The sequence below is a fragment of the Haemorhous mexicanus genome, chromosome 7 (genome assembly GCF_027477595.1).
Source record: "Haemorhous mexicanus isolate bHaeMex1 chromosome 7, bHaeMex1.pri, whole genome shotgun sequence".
In the NCBI taxonomy this organism is placed as follows: Eukaryota; Metazoa; Chordata; class Aves; order Passeriformes; family Fringillidae; genus Haemorhous; species Haemorhous mexicanus.
Window position 1 is genome coordinate 2,866,421 of NC_082347.1, and position 16,310 is coordinate 2,882,730.

General features: G+C 43.9%; 1 protein-coding gene across 1 annotated transcript in view; it reads left to right on the plus strand.

The window, feature by feature from the left end:
* The first annotated feature begins 12,316 nt into the window (after window positions 1-12,316).
* The window catches only part of MYPN (myopalladin), a 57,718-nt gene continuing 53,724 nt past the window's right edge, over window positions 12,317-16,310 (plus strand). Inside the window, exon 1 of the mRNA XM_059850821.1 lies at window positions 12,317-12,606. The gene's annotated coding sequence lies outside the window, so the exon portion shown is untranslated. The remainder of the gene's footprint in view (window positions 12,607-16,310) is intronic.

The window sequence follows — 16,310 nt, forward strand, 5'->3', positions numbered from 1 at the left end:
CTCTGTGGAAGTCAGTGGTTAAACCAGCTGAGTCTGGGTGCTTTGATACCCCAGCTCAGAGCCCCACAGCTGGGTGTGGCAGTAGGAAACCCCTCCTTTATCCTCCTTGCATTGCACATGAGCTCTGTGCAGCACTGCAGGAGAGCAGCAGTTCTGCTCCCTTCCACTCCAGCCCCACCTACACGTCCCTATTCCCTCCAACACTTTAAATCTTATTCAGCAGCAAAATGCACAACAAATCCACTCCACACAGGAGGAATAGCTTTCATACCCACAGGTTATAAACATTGTGATTGAGGTTTCTGAACTCCGTGCCTTCAAAATGTGTACTCTCATTTTGAAAAAATGGTGAGTAAAGATGTAGGTGACTGCCTCCAGTCATTTTAACATAAACTCTTGGCCAATATGAAGGTGAACACCTCAAATGGGAATTTACAAGTAGATCCACACAGGCAAGTCCTTAGATTTTCAACAAAAATGTAATAAAAATGAAAGCTTATCTTTTTAACTCGTTAATGAAAATATAGTCTCGGACTTCATATCCTTTGACTTTCCAAACTAGTAAATATTTCTTCATAAAATAGATGTTTTCTTGATGTACCATGATGTCCTGATTTAACATTAAGAGCATTACATCTAAAATTTAGTTCAGATGTTGAATTTCCACAGCCCCACGTCACCAATTAAGCATGGCAGAAAGGTTTTGTTGTGCTTTAAAAGGCATTTGCTCATCAGATTAAATGAAAAGCACTTACCATATTTGCATTTTCTTTCTAAGTATCACAGTTTGAAGTCTTCCAATATTCTTCCTTTTCTAAAGCAAAATAAATAAGTGAGACATTTTAAAAAGGATTTCCAAAGGCACCCTAGCCAGAAAGAGAATTCCTTTCTATAACTGGTGGCATAGCACGAGGCATTAATATATATCACAGATGTACCAGTTGATCTAAACTTGGCTTGTTATATGCATGGTTTATCAGATCACAATGTATTTTAAATCCTGTGATAGATCTTTTGACTCCATTATTTACTGTTGAGTAAATAATGTTCTGACTGGTACAAAATTAGATGGTTCTAGAGACTGCCAACTGAATAAGCAGAACCACTGGCCTGGGAAAGTATTCAGTGATATTTCTGATTGCAAAGTGACTTATTTGAAATAAATTAGAGGTCTTATTTATGGTCCTGAAAGAAACAGCATAGCCTCCTTTCTTTTACTTATCCTCACTCTTTCTCTGTGTTAGATACTTGTGAAAAAGTCACCTTTGGCACAGCCAGCCATCTGCTTGGCTAGCTGGAATGGCCAGTACCTCACACTGTTGCTGCTCTGAGGGAATTTTCTGGGTCATGATCATGTAAGAGAGCTTACCTTACCTGAATGCCATTTGTTCTTCAGCTAAACAGAATGATTCTGATCCTGATGGTGCTTCATAAGCTGCTACTGAGAATTTCCTTTAATTCCCCTCTCTGTCGCCTCTGAAAGTTTGCTGGTGTTTTGACATGAGAGGTCTTTTTTTAAAAATTAAATCGATCAAATCTGTCAGTAGAGTGGTATCCCTAAACCCCCCTGGTGTTCTGAAGCTTCATCAGTGTCTATAGATAACATTTCGCAGCGCACCGCCATACACATTTTTACAGCTGACGTTCCGATGTGAGTCAGTTTAGTGTTACCATGCGACATTTAAAGCGGGAAGGTGACTCAGTGGCCCGAGGGAAGCGTTCCAGACAGATGAGGCAGCGCAAGGGACAGAGCCAGAGTCACCGGGGTCCCGGGAGGGGCCGGCAGCCGATGGCAGGGAGCGCAGACAGGTGACACGCTGGGGGCTGCGAGCGCCGCAACTGCAGCCGCCCGACGGGAACCCTTTGGGATCACACCCGGCCGGGTCTGCAAATCGAAACGAGCCCGGTTTAATCCGAAGATGAACGCTTCCAAAGCCCCAGGAGTGGTGCCGAGGGCTTTTGTGATGCATTGTTCACAGGAGTCTTAGGATGAGGGAAGAGACGAGAAAGTTGACTCCACGTTTCAGAAGGCTTGGTTTATTATTTTATGATATATATTATATTAAAACTATACTAAAAGAATAGAAGAAAGGATTTCATCAGAAGGCTTAGCTAAGAACAGAAAAGGAATGAATAACAAAGGCTTGTGTCTGACCGAGACACGCGGACTGGGATTGGCCATTAATTAGAAACAACCAGAGACCAATCCCAGATCCACCTGCTGCATTCCACAGCAGCAGAGAATCATTGTTTGTATTTTGTTCTTGAGACCTCTCAGCTTCTCAGGAGGGAAAAATCCTAAGGAAAGGATTTTCCATAGAACATGTCGGTGACACTCTCCCAGTGTCAGCGCGGCGAGAGCCGGCAGTGGCTGTGCTCTGGCTCCAGCCCCGGTTCCCCAGCACCGCGGGCCATTCCTGGCTCCCAGGCTGGCACAGGGACTGCCACGCTTTCCTGCTGCCCCCGTGTGTCCGTGAGAGCTCCCCCGGAGCTGTGCCTGTAGCCCGGCTTGCCCGGCTCTGTCCCCTTCCCCCCGCTCATCCTGCCGCACCGCTGCCAGCCCCGCACACAGGCTCTCTCCGGTGTCGCATTTTAGCAAACTGGGATCACACCATGCTCTGCTGAAAAACGCCAGTCACTTGGTTTTAAAACGCTCAAGGTTTAATAATAACAAAATAGTTCTAGAAATAGTAAGACATTAGAGTAATAATAATTTAGACAGTTTGAATTAGGACAATATGAGACAATAAAAACAAAGAGTTACAGACGTCCGGGTACCTGTTTCTGGGCAGCACAAGCCCGAAAAACGACACCTGTTAACAAAGGATTAACCCTTAAAAACAACAGCCTGTTGCATATTCATACACTTCATACATGATGCCTAAATTCTATTCAAACACAGGATTCTGTCTGGTCATCGTCAACTTCTTCCTCCTAATCCTAACAGCGCCTTCGAGGCGGGAAGAAGTTCGTTCCTTCTGATAAGAGGGCAATAAATTCTTTTTCTCTGAAAGATTTAGGTGTCCTGTGGCTGCTATCTCGCTGCAAGTCCTTTCTCTAAAAAAGGTATCTTACATAGCATAGTTTCTATTTTAACATTTTTTATAACCTAAAACTATTTAACACACTACTGAAGAGAATTAATACAGCATTACTTTCTAACACAACACATATAATATTCATTTTAATATTTGCAAAAAGCCAATCATAAAATACGCATTTTTCACACTCTCCTGCCACCTAAGCCACACATTTCTATGCAATCTACCTAACCAAGCTCTTATCTCCAGCCAGCTCTTCTGGCCACCTCACTGAACAATCATGATGCTGCTCTCCAGACTATTTATCTGAGGTCTGCCTAGCTGAGGTGATCCCATGAGTGCAGGTTCAGAGAGGAGCCACTACTGATAAACACTGAAACTCTCATCTGAGTGTGTCTGGAAAGCAAGAGGTGTCAAGAAATTATTTCTGAAATGTAGACTGCCCATGAATGCTCTCTCCTTGTTTTCACCTACCAACAATCTTTAAGACATCCTAAATAGGGGTGTATCTTGTGAAGTACAGTTTTGACAACTGAGATATTGAAGGTTTTGTCCTATTAAACATCTGATAGAGCTGGTATTTTGTACAGTTTTGCTTGTCTAGAACAGGTTCAAAACACCAGCCATTCTCATTCTGGGTTTGGGTTCTCCAAAATCCTAAGGGTCCTGATCTACAGTGCCACACTCTGAGCAGCCTCAGCCTCCTGCCACCTGCCTGGCCCTCTGGGGTTAATTTGCTGTGGGCCTCAGGGCCTCTCACACAGACCAAACAGCACTGGAAAGACACTACCCCTAAGTAGAAAAGAGATACTGAAGATACCTATATTTTATATATAGGATTCTTAGTTCAGACAGAAGTCAAGATTCCTTGAGCTTATTTTCCTCATTACCACACAACTCACATTAATCAGGTTTCCACAAATCATTGTCACACTTTGTTTTGTTCTTTTATGTTAAAACCACTTGCAAATAGACTCTCAGTAGTCTCTCTGTTCTTTCAGGGTTTGGGAACTTCTTTGCAAGGAGCCTGAGTTAAATTCTGCTCTCTTTTCTAGATGTGTGAAGCCATTTAAGTGATAAGAATAGAGAGTGAACTGTAAAACTCTGTTTGACAAATGTGTAATTGGAAATAGAGACTGTGGTTACAAAATATGCCTCCCTGGACTGACTCTTAATCCACTTTTAAAAATACAATTTACAACATGTTGTTGTGTTAAACTCAACCCCAAGTCAAAAGCATTCTGCACAACAGTAAGTGGTTAACAAAGGCAGACACTGCAGATGTCATATCTACTTAATATCAACTTAATATCAACTACAGAAATAGCTACCAGGAGAAAAAAAATCAAAGTTTTCTACAAGTAACACAAGAAGAAGTCCAAATAATCAAAATACAAATCTATAATATGGCTTTCACTGTAGCACTATTGCTGTGTTTCCTTTTCCTTTAGTACAGCAGGTACTGCCACTCTTTGTACCAGCCACTCTGCCAGAGTATTCAGTTGGTATTAATTATGGATAGGAATTTATTATTATTACGTGTTTTGGAGATGTATGTTCTAAAGAAGGGGAAAACAAATAGAAATTGATGGACCTGTGTTTGGCTTAGTGCCCTCTCTTACACTGAATCCCAGGGAAATCCCAAGTCCATTGGAGGGTCAGCTCAGTGAGGTGTGAACACCTGTGCCATGTCAGGCTGAGGCAGGGCCAGCCAGGGCAGGCTCAGTTGGAGACCTGACACCACAGAGAAAATGAGCCTTGTCTGCTGCACCAGGGTCCCATCAAAAACAAGGGAAGGACAGACATGTAAGACAAGAAATAGAGTGATGAAGTAAAAGAAGATATGGGAGGAGAGGGGTCGTAGAAGGAAGGCAAATCTCACATATCACAAAGTGTCCCAAATTAGGTGAAGACACCAGAACTGGCACTCTCAGATCCCTTCCCTGGTCTTGTTGGTCTAATCATGCCTTGTAATGGGGACAGTGAAATCCTATCGTGTCAAAGTGGATCCACAGTCTCTGGTGATGCTGGGAGCAGCAGCCCTGACTGTAAATCTCACACTTCAGTCAAGCTGGTTGTTTGGCTCCAGTGTCAAAGCAAGCTTCCTCCTGCTTCACTTGCCCAAAGAAAGTCATGAATGGAAGAGCACACACCCAGGAATCAAACCCAGCTTCTGGGTTATTAGTTTCAATCATTGCTTTGTGATCTTGTGTTTCTCTCAGTTACCAGACACAGTCTCCAAGACATTGAATCGTATAGATAGGGGTCTTCATTAGTTTTATCTCAATTTCTAAATTCTTTTTAAAACCAATCTGATACAAGAGGTTGCATCCAACTTTTGCTTTTTGGGCAACTGCCAGTCCCTGTGTGTTGGTATTTCTGTGTGCTCTGTGAATCCTCGAGGAGGAGGGCTGGTGTGAGCCCAACTCTGCACCCAGGCATGGTGCAGCACCTCTGCCAGGAGATCCTGCTCAGCCACTGAGCCCCTCCAGGGAGAGAGCATGCATGTTCTATTTGAGCCATAAGGGGAAACTATCCACTTTAAAATATGAATGCTAGCAGCTTGTAAAATGTTGGGGACATTTCCAACATTCAAACAAAAGTAACTTTCCTTAGAAAAGGAAGAATGTAGGAGAAGCTAAGGAAATATTAACTGTACAGGAAGAGTGAAATGCCTGTGAACACTTTTTGCTAACTCTTTAGTACCACAGGCATTTTTGAAAGGCTGATATTTATAAGATAACATTTTACAATGTCAAATAACAGACAAGAAAAAAAATCATAATTTAAAATAAGGACATGGCATTCTCCATGTTTTTAGACAGAGAATCTGCCTTAAAGAACCTGATGCTCTTACAACTGAGTAGAAGTTTTTTACAGCAAAAGGGATTTTACAGATCACCTTTTACAATTGCCACCCATAACATCAATTACTTCATGTTCTGGAGATTATCTATCTTTATAACATTTTTCAGCTGTACCTTGTCTACTGCAACAAAGCAAACTACTGGTATACTTTAACCTACTGAATAATTTTGAAAAGCAAATAGATGGAAGTTTGGGGTACAAGAGATTGTGGTTCTGCGTGGATGACTGGAAGATTGCTTTCATTACTGTAGTTATAACTTTCAGGAAAAGTCTGACTGCTTTCCTATTGATGACAGTGACAGAACAAACTCTGATTTCATTGGAAACAGCATCAGGCCCCATAAATCACAAGTACATTTCATCTAAATAATGAATGAGACTGGAAAATTCTCTGGTAACACTTGGGCAATCCTCAGATGAGGTGAGGATTGAAGCTGCCCTGTGCAATGATAAAGTCTGGTTTGGGCTGGGTGCAAAAGAAACAGGCACCCAAGGAATGTTTTAACATCATTATTTGTACTTTCTGTAGAAAAGAGGTACCATTTCTATCATCCTTCTAATATGTCTCCACTTCTAAAATTAGAATCCACATTAGGATTACACAATACAGACTTATGGTAAGAGATGCATAGTGATATGAATAGAAAATACCCAACTCATCTTACACAAGGTTTGTAAATCACTTGAAACAGCTTTTCCAGGAACATCCAGAAATCTGCCATCAACACTTTTCTTACCAAAGGAACAATGGCCTCATGATAATTTATTAAAATCTATAAAAGAGAAATAGGGCTTGCCACTGCTGTTCTAATTACCCAGCCTCTAACTGAAGTTATTAAAGCAGCAACAGACACTGATGCTTCAAGAAGAGCCCTTGCCCAAAGCTGCACAGGGAGGGAGCAATTCACTGCCCCTGGAACAACCTCTTCCAGCAAAAGGCAAAGTGAACATTGCTACTTGCCATACCAGCAGAATGGTCACAGCCTGAGCCTCTCTCCAGCCCATTAGAACAAAGTATTAATTTCATCCTAATATCTAGAAAATCAAGAATTTTCCATTTATGATAAATCCATAGGTTGACAAATACAGTTGGATAATCCTGCTGAGGAATAACAGCCAACCAGCCATGTACAAAGTTCCTCTTTAAACTCACTTCTTGTGAGTCTTCTTGGAGCTTGTGAAGGTACTTTGGGCTTTTTCAGCCAAGATCTGGAGAGAAACAGTGCTCATGTCATTTATTCTAGGACACTATGCCTCATTCTTCTGCCAGCCAGCAAAGACAAAGGGACATAAAGCTGGAGGTCATCATACTTTGAAGTGCTTTTTTTAGTGCTCAGTAGGCAAAAGCCTGATTTAATTTTTTTTTTCTATAAATGCAGGCAGAAGAGCCACAGTATTTTCAGGGGCTTTAGACTGTTACTTACAAACAAGTGAATCTGAAATTCTCTGGTGCTGCTCTATCAAAATGCCAGCTCTGCAAGACCTGGCACATTCACTGTGTAGGCTACAACTTTTTGTGGTTCCTGGAATTTTTGGCCCTGGACCATGTGCTATTGCAGTGGTCTGTCTGCCACAGTAAAGGCTCATAACTTTTTGTGGTTTCTCAATGCTGTACTTCCTACATAACCCCAAGATTATTTACTGCTCAGATTATTCAATGATTTTGCAGTTCTAGCACCTTAAACTCTGTCTTGAAGTGGAAATTCTTTGCTTTTTTTTTGATCAGCTTGAATAATTTTACTTATCATGCACAAAGAGCATTTCACAAACAGCACACCAACAGCAAGTCTCCATGGTAAATAATTGCATCTCAGCAGAACTCCCCATAGATTAACAATTATTACCAGACACATCAGACTTCATTTTCAGGCTGCAGACTTTGTGTCCTAAACATCTACAGACACTGTCCAAACCAGAGCAGCACGGGGAACAGTATCAACAGGCAGTTCCTGCAGTACTGCATGGCCCACATCTACTGTTACAGACACTATAAAGAATAGCTTAGATCTCTAGTCCAAATATAAAGTTCCATCATGCACCACCCAACCCATAAAATGCCTCACCTGTGTCCAAAAGAAGGGCTGGCTCCACTACACAACCTTTCCCTAACTTCACCACAAACTCTTGCTCTAAGGAATTCTGACAATGGAATTTGTGCTGCTTGTTGCTGGGCTAGAGTTCAGGTTTTTTCCACAGTAGCTGTGCTGTGTATGATCTGTGCTGAAGCAGTGTTGGTAGCACAGGGATGTTTTGGGCATTGCTGAGCAGAGCTCACAGAGCCAAGGCCTCCTCTGGCCCTCACCCAACCCCACCAGGGAGGGGCTGGGAGGGGACAGAGCCAGGACAGCTGAGCCCAAGTGATCCAAGGCAGATCCCAGCCCGAGTGGGGCCGTGCTCAGCACACAGAGCTGGGGCAGGAGAAGGAGGAAGGAGGACATTCAGGGTGATGGAGTTTGTCCTCCCCAGTCACTGTCACACGTGATGGGGCCCTGCTCTCCTGGGGATGGATGGACACCTGCCCAGCCATGGGAAGTGGGGAATGAAATAGGAATAGGCAGATCCATGGGTCTGAGGCTGGTCTCAGTGGAAAAACTTGGCGGTTTTTGACCATGGGAAGATCTACTCAACAGCTGCTCTACTCTGCCACCTGACTGGGTGCACCAAGCAGAGTGGAAAAGGTGCTCAGGCACAGGAGCTGGTGGGCTCACTGACAGAGCTTTCAACCAGCTTGGAAGAGGCACAGGGACATAACCAGGCTCACCAGCGCTGAGGGATGGGATGCTGTGCCAAAAGTGGAGGAAGTGAGCACTTACAGATCCCTCAATCTGCTTCACAAGGTGTTGGCTACACAAAAGTACCACACCTAAAATGTTTCTACACTAATGCACCCAGGAGCAAACAGGAGAAGCTCCAGGCTTTGGCCCAGTCCCAGAGCTTGACATCATTGTTTGAGTGAAACCTGGTGTGATGAGTCTTGTGCCTGGAATTCCCTGTTGGATGGTTACGGGCTCTTCAGGTGGGAGAGGCAGGGCAGAAGAGGCACTGCATGGAATAGAAGGGTTGGAATGCATGGAGCTCACAGCAGGCAAGGGCACAGCTGAGAGGCTCTGGATAAAATCGAGAGGCAAACAAGGAACACAGATCATTGTGGGAGTCTCCTATAGACCTCCTAGGCAGGACAATGACAATGACAAACTTTCCTTTGAGCATCTAAGGGATGCTTCCAAATCAACTGCCTGTGTCCTTATGGGGGTCTTCTACTTGCCAGAAATTAACTGGTACATCCTGGGCCAGAAAATTCCTAAAAAATCCCAGATGACAACTTTATGGAACAGGTCCTAGGGGAGCTGACTTGGAAAGATCCCCTCGTTGACCTGCTGCTTGTCAACAGAGAGGATCTTGTGAGCAAAGTGGGGATTGGGGCCGTCTTGGCCACAGTGACCATGAAGAGATTGAGTTTAAAATCTCTGTTGACAGGAGGAAAAGTGCCAGCAGAACTCCAACCCTAGGCATGAGGAGAGCAGACTTCAGGCTGTTCAGGGAGTTAGTAAGCAAGGTCCCCTGGGAATATATTTCTGCAGGTGCTGGGGTCGATCAGTGCTGATTTTAAACATCACCTCCAAAGCACACAGGAGCAGCAGCTCCCAAATGCTGGAAGCTGGGCTGGTGAGGCAGAAGGCCAGCTTGGCTGAACAGGAATCACCTCTCAGAAATAAGGCAAAAAAGGAAAGTGTATGCCCAGTGGAAGCAAGGCCAAGAGACATGGGAAGAATGCAGAAATGTTGCTTGCCACTGTAGGGACAAAATTCATGAGGCCAAAGCTCAGCTGGAGTTGAAGCTGACAAAACTCTAGGGGACAATGACAAGGAGTTTTTTCCAACACAATCATGGCAGGAGGCATGTAGAAATAACACCAGGCATTCCAGGATGAGGATGGTCACCTCCCAGTCAGGGACACGGGCAAGGCAGAGCTGTTTAACGCGTTCGTTGCCTCTGTCTTGGATGATGGACCAAGGGGCTCTCAGTGCCTTGAGCTGGAGGACCATGGCTGAGATAATGCTCAGTTCCCAGCTGACCCTGAAACTGTGCAGGATCTGCTGCTCCAGCTGGATCCCTACAAAGCCATGGGACCTGATGGGCCCCATCCAGGAATCCACAAAGAACTGATGATGTCATCTCAAAGCCTCTCTCTATGATTTACGAGCAGTGTTGGGAATCCCAGGTAACTGGAAGCTGGAAAATGCTGTCCCAGTTTTCAAGAAGGGCAAGAAAGAGGACCCTGGAAATTAAACCTGTCAGTGTCACTTCAGTGCCTGGCAGTGTTATGGAGAAGATTATTCTGGGAGACATTGAAAACACCTGAAAGAATGCAGTCATTGGTCACAGCCAGCACAGCTTCATGAGACACAAGTCCTGCTCATCAAATCTGATTTCCTTTTAGCCCACCAAGTCAATCAAGGGAAGCCTGTTGATGTAATCTTTCTGGATTTCAATAAATCTGAAATTTTGCTACTGTCTCTTCCAGGATCCTTCTGGACAAAAGGTCCATCCCACAAACACATTATGGGATGGGTGAACAACTGGCTTATGGGTCTGGTGCAAAGGGTGACAGTGAATGGGGTGGGCATCACACTGGTGACCTGTCACTAGTGGGGTTCCACAGGGCTCCATCCTCAGCCCTGTGTTCTTCAACATCTTCATAAATGACTTGGACACAGGACTGGAAGGGACTCTGAGCAAGTCTCCAGGGGATACAAAGCTGGGAGAGGCTGCTGACTCTGTTGAAGGCAGGGAGACCTTGCAGAGAGACCTGGACCGATTAGAGGACTGGGCAATCACCAACCATATGAAGTTCAACAGGGGAAAGTGCTGGATCCTGCCCCTGGGACAGGGCAACCATCTCTCCTCTGTGGTGACCAGTGACAGGACCTGGGGGAACAGCCTGAAGCTGTGCCAGGGGAGGTTTAGGTTGGATTTTAGATAAAGGTTCTTGTCCCAGAGGGTGGCTAGGCACTGAAACAGGATCCCCAGAGAAATGGTCAGAGCCCCAAGCCTGACAGACCTCAAGGAGGATTTGGACAATGCTATCAGGCACACGACTCCTGGGGATGGTCCTGAGCAGGTTCAGGAGTTGGACTTGATGATCTTTATGGATCCTTTCCAACTCAGCTTTGTGATTCTATGGGAAATCCTTGCTTTTATTTGCTTGTGTGCACAACTTTTATTTCATTTATTAGACTGCCTTTATCTGAGTCCATAAATTCCCTCAGTTTAACTCTTCCAACTCTCTCCCCTCCTGCCAGGGCTTGGGGGTGAGCAGCTGTGTAGGCCAGCTGGGGTTAAACCACAACAATGCTTTACAAAAAGACAGGGAAATAAGAAAAAACTTCCTCTGCAATGCATGAGGAAGTTTTACATGAAAGAATTGCCTTTCCCTCTGACTTTCCATACTGTTACAACTCATTAAATAACTTTCTGAAAAACTACATTCCACAGATGAACTCCTTTTGTAGCACAGGTGCTCGCTTGATAATGTTTTGAGAGGTCTGGCAGAAGGTCAGGAAGCCAGCTCTTACATCATTAGCTATGAAAAGGCTTATATATCAAATCCCCATCATAAATGCATAATATTTTAGTAATCTTTTAAAATCAGAATGGTGAGAAACATTTTTAATAAAATACCAACAACTGAGCAGCATGATGAACTGTTTAAAATTACAGACCACTTTTTGTTGCTGTGCATGGGAAGAGTAGAAATGAAAATCTCATCTCTGTTTCACAGATGTGGTATGTTTTGGCCAAGTCAAGGTTTTAATCAAGGTTTTAAGCAATGAAATTCTAAATAGCAACAGGGTTTCTCTGTGTACTGGTTCAAGTGTGTTGAAGTTATCCCACCCATGTTTCTTTCTCAGTTGTATTTAGAGCTTAGTTTCAATTGCCTCCTTTAATTGCTTTCCCTCCAACATCTCATTTCTGTGCATTCAATAGCAGATGCAGAAGTTCTAGCCTTTTGAGGATCTCTAGTTACAGGTCATCCTGAAGGATTTCTGCACTGTTCACTGTGTTTATTAAACTGAACACTCCACAGAAGTCAGGAATATTTTACTATTTAAACAACACATTTGCTAAGTTTGCCTTTGGAGTTGCAAAACTTTTATGTTGTTACCAGCTGATGGGTTTCCCTGTGACTGAAACCTTGGAGTTCTGATGGAAAAGTAAGGGAAGAGCGAGAACGAGTAATTTGAAAAGGCTGAAGTGTAAAGCAGCTGCCAAGAGCGACCCAATGCCACTCCAGAGGCTCTTGGATGAATCAGCAAAATCCCCATCTGCATCTCTAGGGGCTGTTGCATGAGCAAGGAGAAGGCACTGGGTGCCCAAGGTGCCGTGGGAGCAGTGGATTCCCTGTCCAATGAGGTGGAATGCTCCGCGGGCACATGGTTCACGCCGCTCAAAATAACTTGGGACCTGCAAGCTGACAAATGCTGCTGCTCCCGTGGTGACAGGTTGTCCAGCTCCTCACAGCCATCCCCACAATTACCAAGGTTAACTTCCCTCACTGGATGGACTCCTAGCTCTTTCTGTTCTTGAGGACTCGAAGAATCCCCTCGCTTCCTTAACTTTAACCTCCCACTTCTGGATAACTCGCAGCGCTCCTCACTGCCACGCTGGGCAGCAACAGCTGGAGGAATTAAAAAAGGTAATCCCTCAATTTCAGCTTGGTCTACCTTTTGATTTTGCAGAGTGTGGCAGAAGGGTTTGATAAGATGTATATTTGAATGCTAATTATAGCTGGTCAGGCATTTACAGGGAACAAATAGGTTTTTGAAGCCACTTAGATTGTGCTGAGGTATGTGCATTGCAGGGAAAGAGAAACTGTGTTCTGCAGTGTTATAAAGGACCTGAATAGCACTGGTGGGGTTCTCAAAACCCCCCGGAGCCAGTCTGACTCCTCTGGAGAGTCAACAAGATTCTAATGACCTGAAAAGTTCCTTGCTGGGACTCTTTCCTCTTCCTGCTCCTCTTCCCTTCATGAAATAATGGAGCAGTGAAATATGTACATTCTTGTATTCAGCCTCAAACCAAGATGCCATCATTTGGAAGTCCTTCTTAAGCAAAATCCAGCCTAATTTAATGTGCCCCCCCCTAGTTAAATGCTTTCTATTTATTTAATTATTTATTCTGTCATGTAAAATGACCCCCGTGGCTATATTTAGTGCAGGGAGATCTGCTCTCTGGATTAATGTACACAACAGCTGCAGAAACAGTCCTGCTAGAAGGGCACAGCTCTCACCCTTGAGCTCACTATCTCCTCTGCTCTCTTTCTCTCTCTCTCTCAGAAAAGTATTTGACTGTCAGTAGCAAATGTTTGGCCCAATATATTGCAACATTAAGCAGTAATCAGAAGCCCATGTTAAGTTACCAAATAATACATCGACAATTGACAAGAGAACAGAGTAGCTCCTGAGCATTTGTTACCAGAACATTATAGAAATCATGCTAAAGACACTGATTACCTCATCAGCAGTTTTCTTTCAGTCGTGAGGTTTACATTTGTGAAGATGCTCTAGAGTTTAAGAGTGAAAACAAAATCAGCAAGTGCTAATGGAACAATTTCATAAACTTCAGCTCTGCTCTTCTCCCTCTCCTACATCTCCTGAAGGCTCCTAAGGTCAGGATATTTCTTTGGTTTTGTCTGTCTTTAATTTTTTTTTTTACTGTCAGACAGAAACAGGTAACAAAATTAAACAGCAATAGCGTGGTAGTTCCTGTAGCTGAGCAGAAATAATATTTACATATCAAAGAATATTTATAGTCAATTCAGGAGATAGGTCCTGTACATGGCAGAGTACCAAGCACAAAGGGGAACTGTGTGATCTGTGCTGGTTTTTATTCCTGTGCATTCTTTAGAGATTTTACAGCAGGCCTTGCTGTGGTACTGAAGGAATCTTTTCCTATCCACAGCTGATCACAATTAGTAGTCTAGGCATATTTGCACATAAACACAACATTAGGATAATTTGTCAAACATGCACACAGTACCATAAAGGTAATTGGGCAATGCAGCCTCAATTGTAATCTAAACCACAGGGTGAGGGGGGAAAGAAAAAAATATCAGTTTTCTTTTCTGTTTAAAACTGAACTGGATTAGTGCTTGTTTTCATAAACAGGAATGGGCAAATTATTCCTGCAGAACATAAACCTCATTTAAACATTGCAGTGTGAAAATATGATTAAATATGAAGGCTTTTATATTACAATGTTCTTAGGGAAGACTGTTGAAAAAACATTAAAAAAACAGTGGACAGAAAGAAATATAGTGAGACTGTGAGAAAAGAAAGGGACAACTGAAAAACCTGAGAAAAAAACCACAATCCAGACACACAGGTTCCCTTTTCCACCTGGAACCTGTATTTGTAGGAAAACTGAATCTCATTTTAAAACCAACCAGCCCATGGATTTGAAATTTCCAGCCCAAGAGATGTGCAAATGCCACGTGGTTTGCACAGCCCTGCTTTTCCAGGGTGCAGTGGCTGGCTCTGGCTGCAGTCCCCAGCACTCGTGTGTGAGTCCCTGACACTGGTGGCACTCACACACAGGGGGACAGCAGGGACTTCTGCTCAGCACTTTGGGCTGTGCAAGCTCCCATGGCAGTGCCAGGGCAGTGCTGTGGTCTGTCAGCCTAGGCTGAGCCTGTGCAGTGCCTGTGAACACTGAGAGCTAAGCTGGGCTTTCAGTCCCAGGCTGAAATCCTCAGCCACGAGCACCTGTGGGTTTGTGCCCTGCTCCCCCACACTGCCAGCAGGAGCCACAGACATGGCTCAGCTTAGGTCATTGGGCTCACAATCCATGGAAATGGATTTGAGCAGCCTGGCAGAGTGGGAGGGTGTGTTTGAACCAGGAAAAATGAATATTGTTACCTGCTAGTCATATTTTCTTTGAGGACTTCCACATGTACATTCAGCACCAAATTGTGGATCTCTGCTGCAACTCTTTGGCCTTTCATATAAACTCTTTCTCATATGGGCAATCCTTGAAGGAGAGAGGACTATACACATTTCTTGAATCAATAAAAACTTGTCCTACATTGAGAGCACTTGAAGTTCCCTCAGAACTTGTCCTGACATCTGAGGCACAGGAGAGGAGGATGGAGAACCATCCTAGGCAGGACTCAAAGACAGCCATCACCTGTCTTCCTTCTGAACTTTTAATTTAAAAATCAGCTGAAAATGCACTTGTTTCCATGAGCTGTTGCTTCTTCAAGATATTGTTTGCCTTGCAGTTCAAGGAGATTCACTGAGGAGGAAAAAGGAACTTGAGCCATGGGATAAAGGGTCTCAAGTTCTCATTTTGAGAACTACTAAGGGACAATATTAATTATGAAATAAGGAAGATCTTTTGTGATCAGAGTGAAAAATGAAAGGTCTTGTCATTATATGAGAGTCCAAAGGAAATGCTGAAAAAGTTAGAGAGCTCTTGATGTGCCTTTCCCTTGAAGCAGAGCTGAGTATTTCCTCCTGCTCAGGGTGTCCAATACTGTAACAGTGAGGTCATGGGCCAGGGCATGACTCCAAGTGCTCACAGGGCTCCAGCAGTGCCTGCTGCAGAACAACTTGGAGACAGGATTTATCCCATCCCAGTTCTCAGGGGTTTTGTTTCCATGAGAAGTTGTTACACTCCTGAGCCTGGAGATTCTGCATTTTCCATATTAAATTCCATTATTGAAACTGGGAGTTGGTTATTCTCTACAGGGAATGGAAATCAAAGCCACTGGAGTGTCTAAAACAGAGAAGTAAAGCACCCCCTTGCACACAGCTTTCTAAACACCTTTTTAAAATATCTCACCCAACCTCAGTCTGTGTCTGGAGCCTCAGCCTGTCTTGCAGCAGCCACAGCTTGTCAACAGGCAGCACCAGAACGGGTGGCAATGGCAACTGCTAAGTGAGAATTCCTGTGACTGTGATCCTCCAAGGTCTGCAGAGCACAGCACTTGTGTCAGCTCTTACCTTGTTTTTCACAGCTGCAGTCATACAGCTGCAGCACCCCCAGAAATGTTAAGCTCTCTAGGGGTAAATGCAATTTATGTGCAATTAACTTGATCATGGAGTAGATAGAGCCTCTAATATTTGCTGAATTTTCCTCTTTTCACACTGAGGTGCTGTGTAAAGGGCACAAAGGTGCCTCTCTGCAGAGCAGAAGCAGAAGCAGCAGTTTGTGTGCTTGCTGCTCTGCTGCTGGGCTTTCACACAAAAGCAATCCCAACAGAAGGAATGGGAGCTTGGAAAGCCAAGACAGGAACAACATGTACCAACTGGAACTTCTCCTTTTAACTTTTGAAAGCCAAAAAGATGTTCTAGTGCTTTTTGCATTAAATCTGCTAATTAATAAACTGTTTATTCTGAC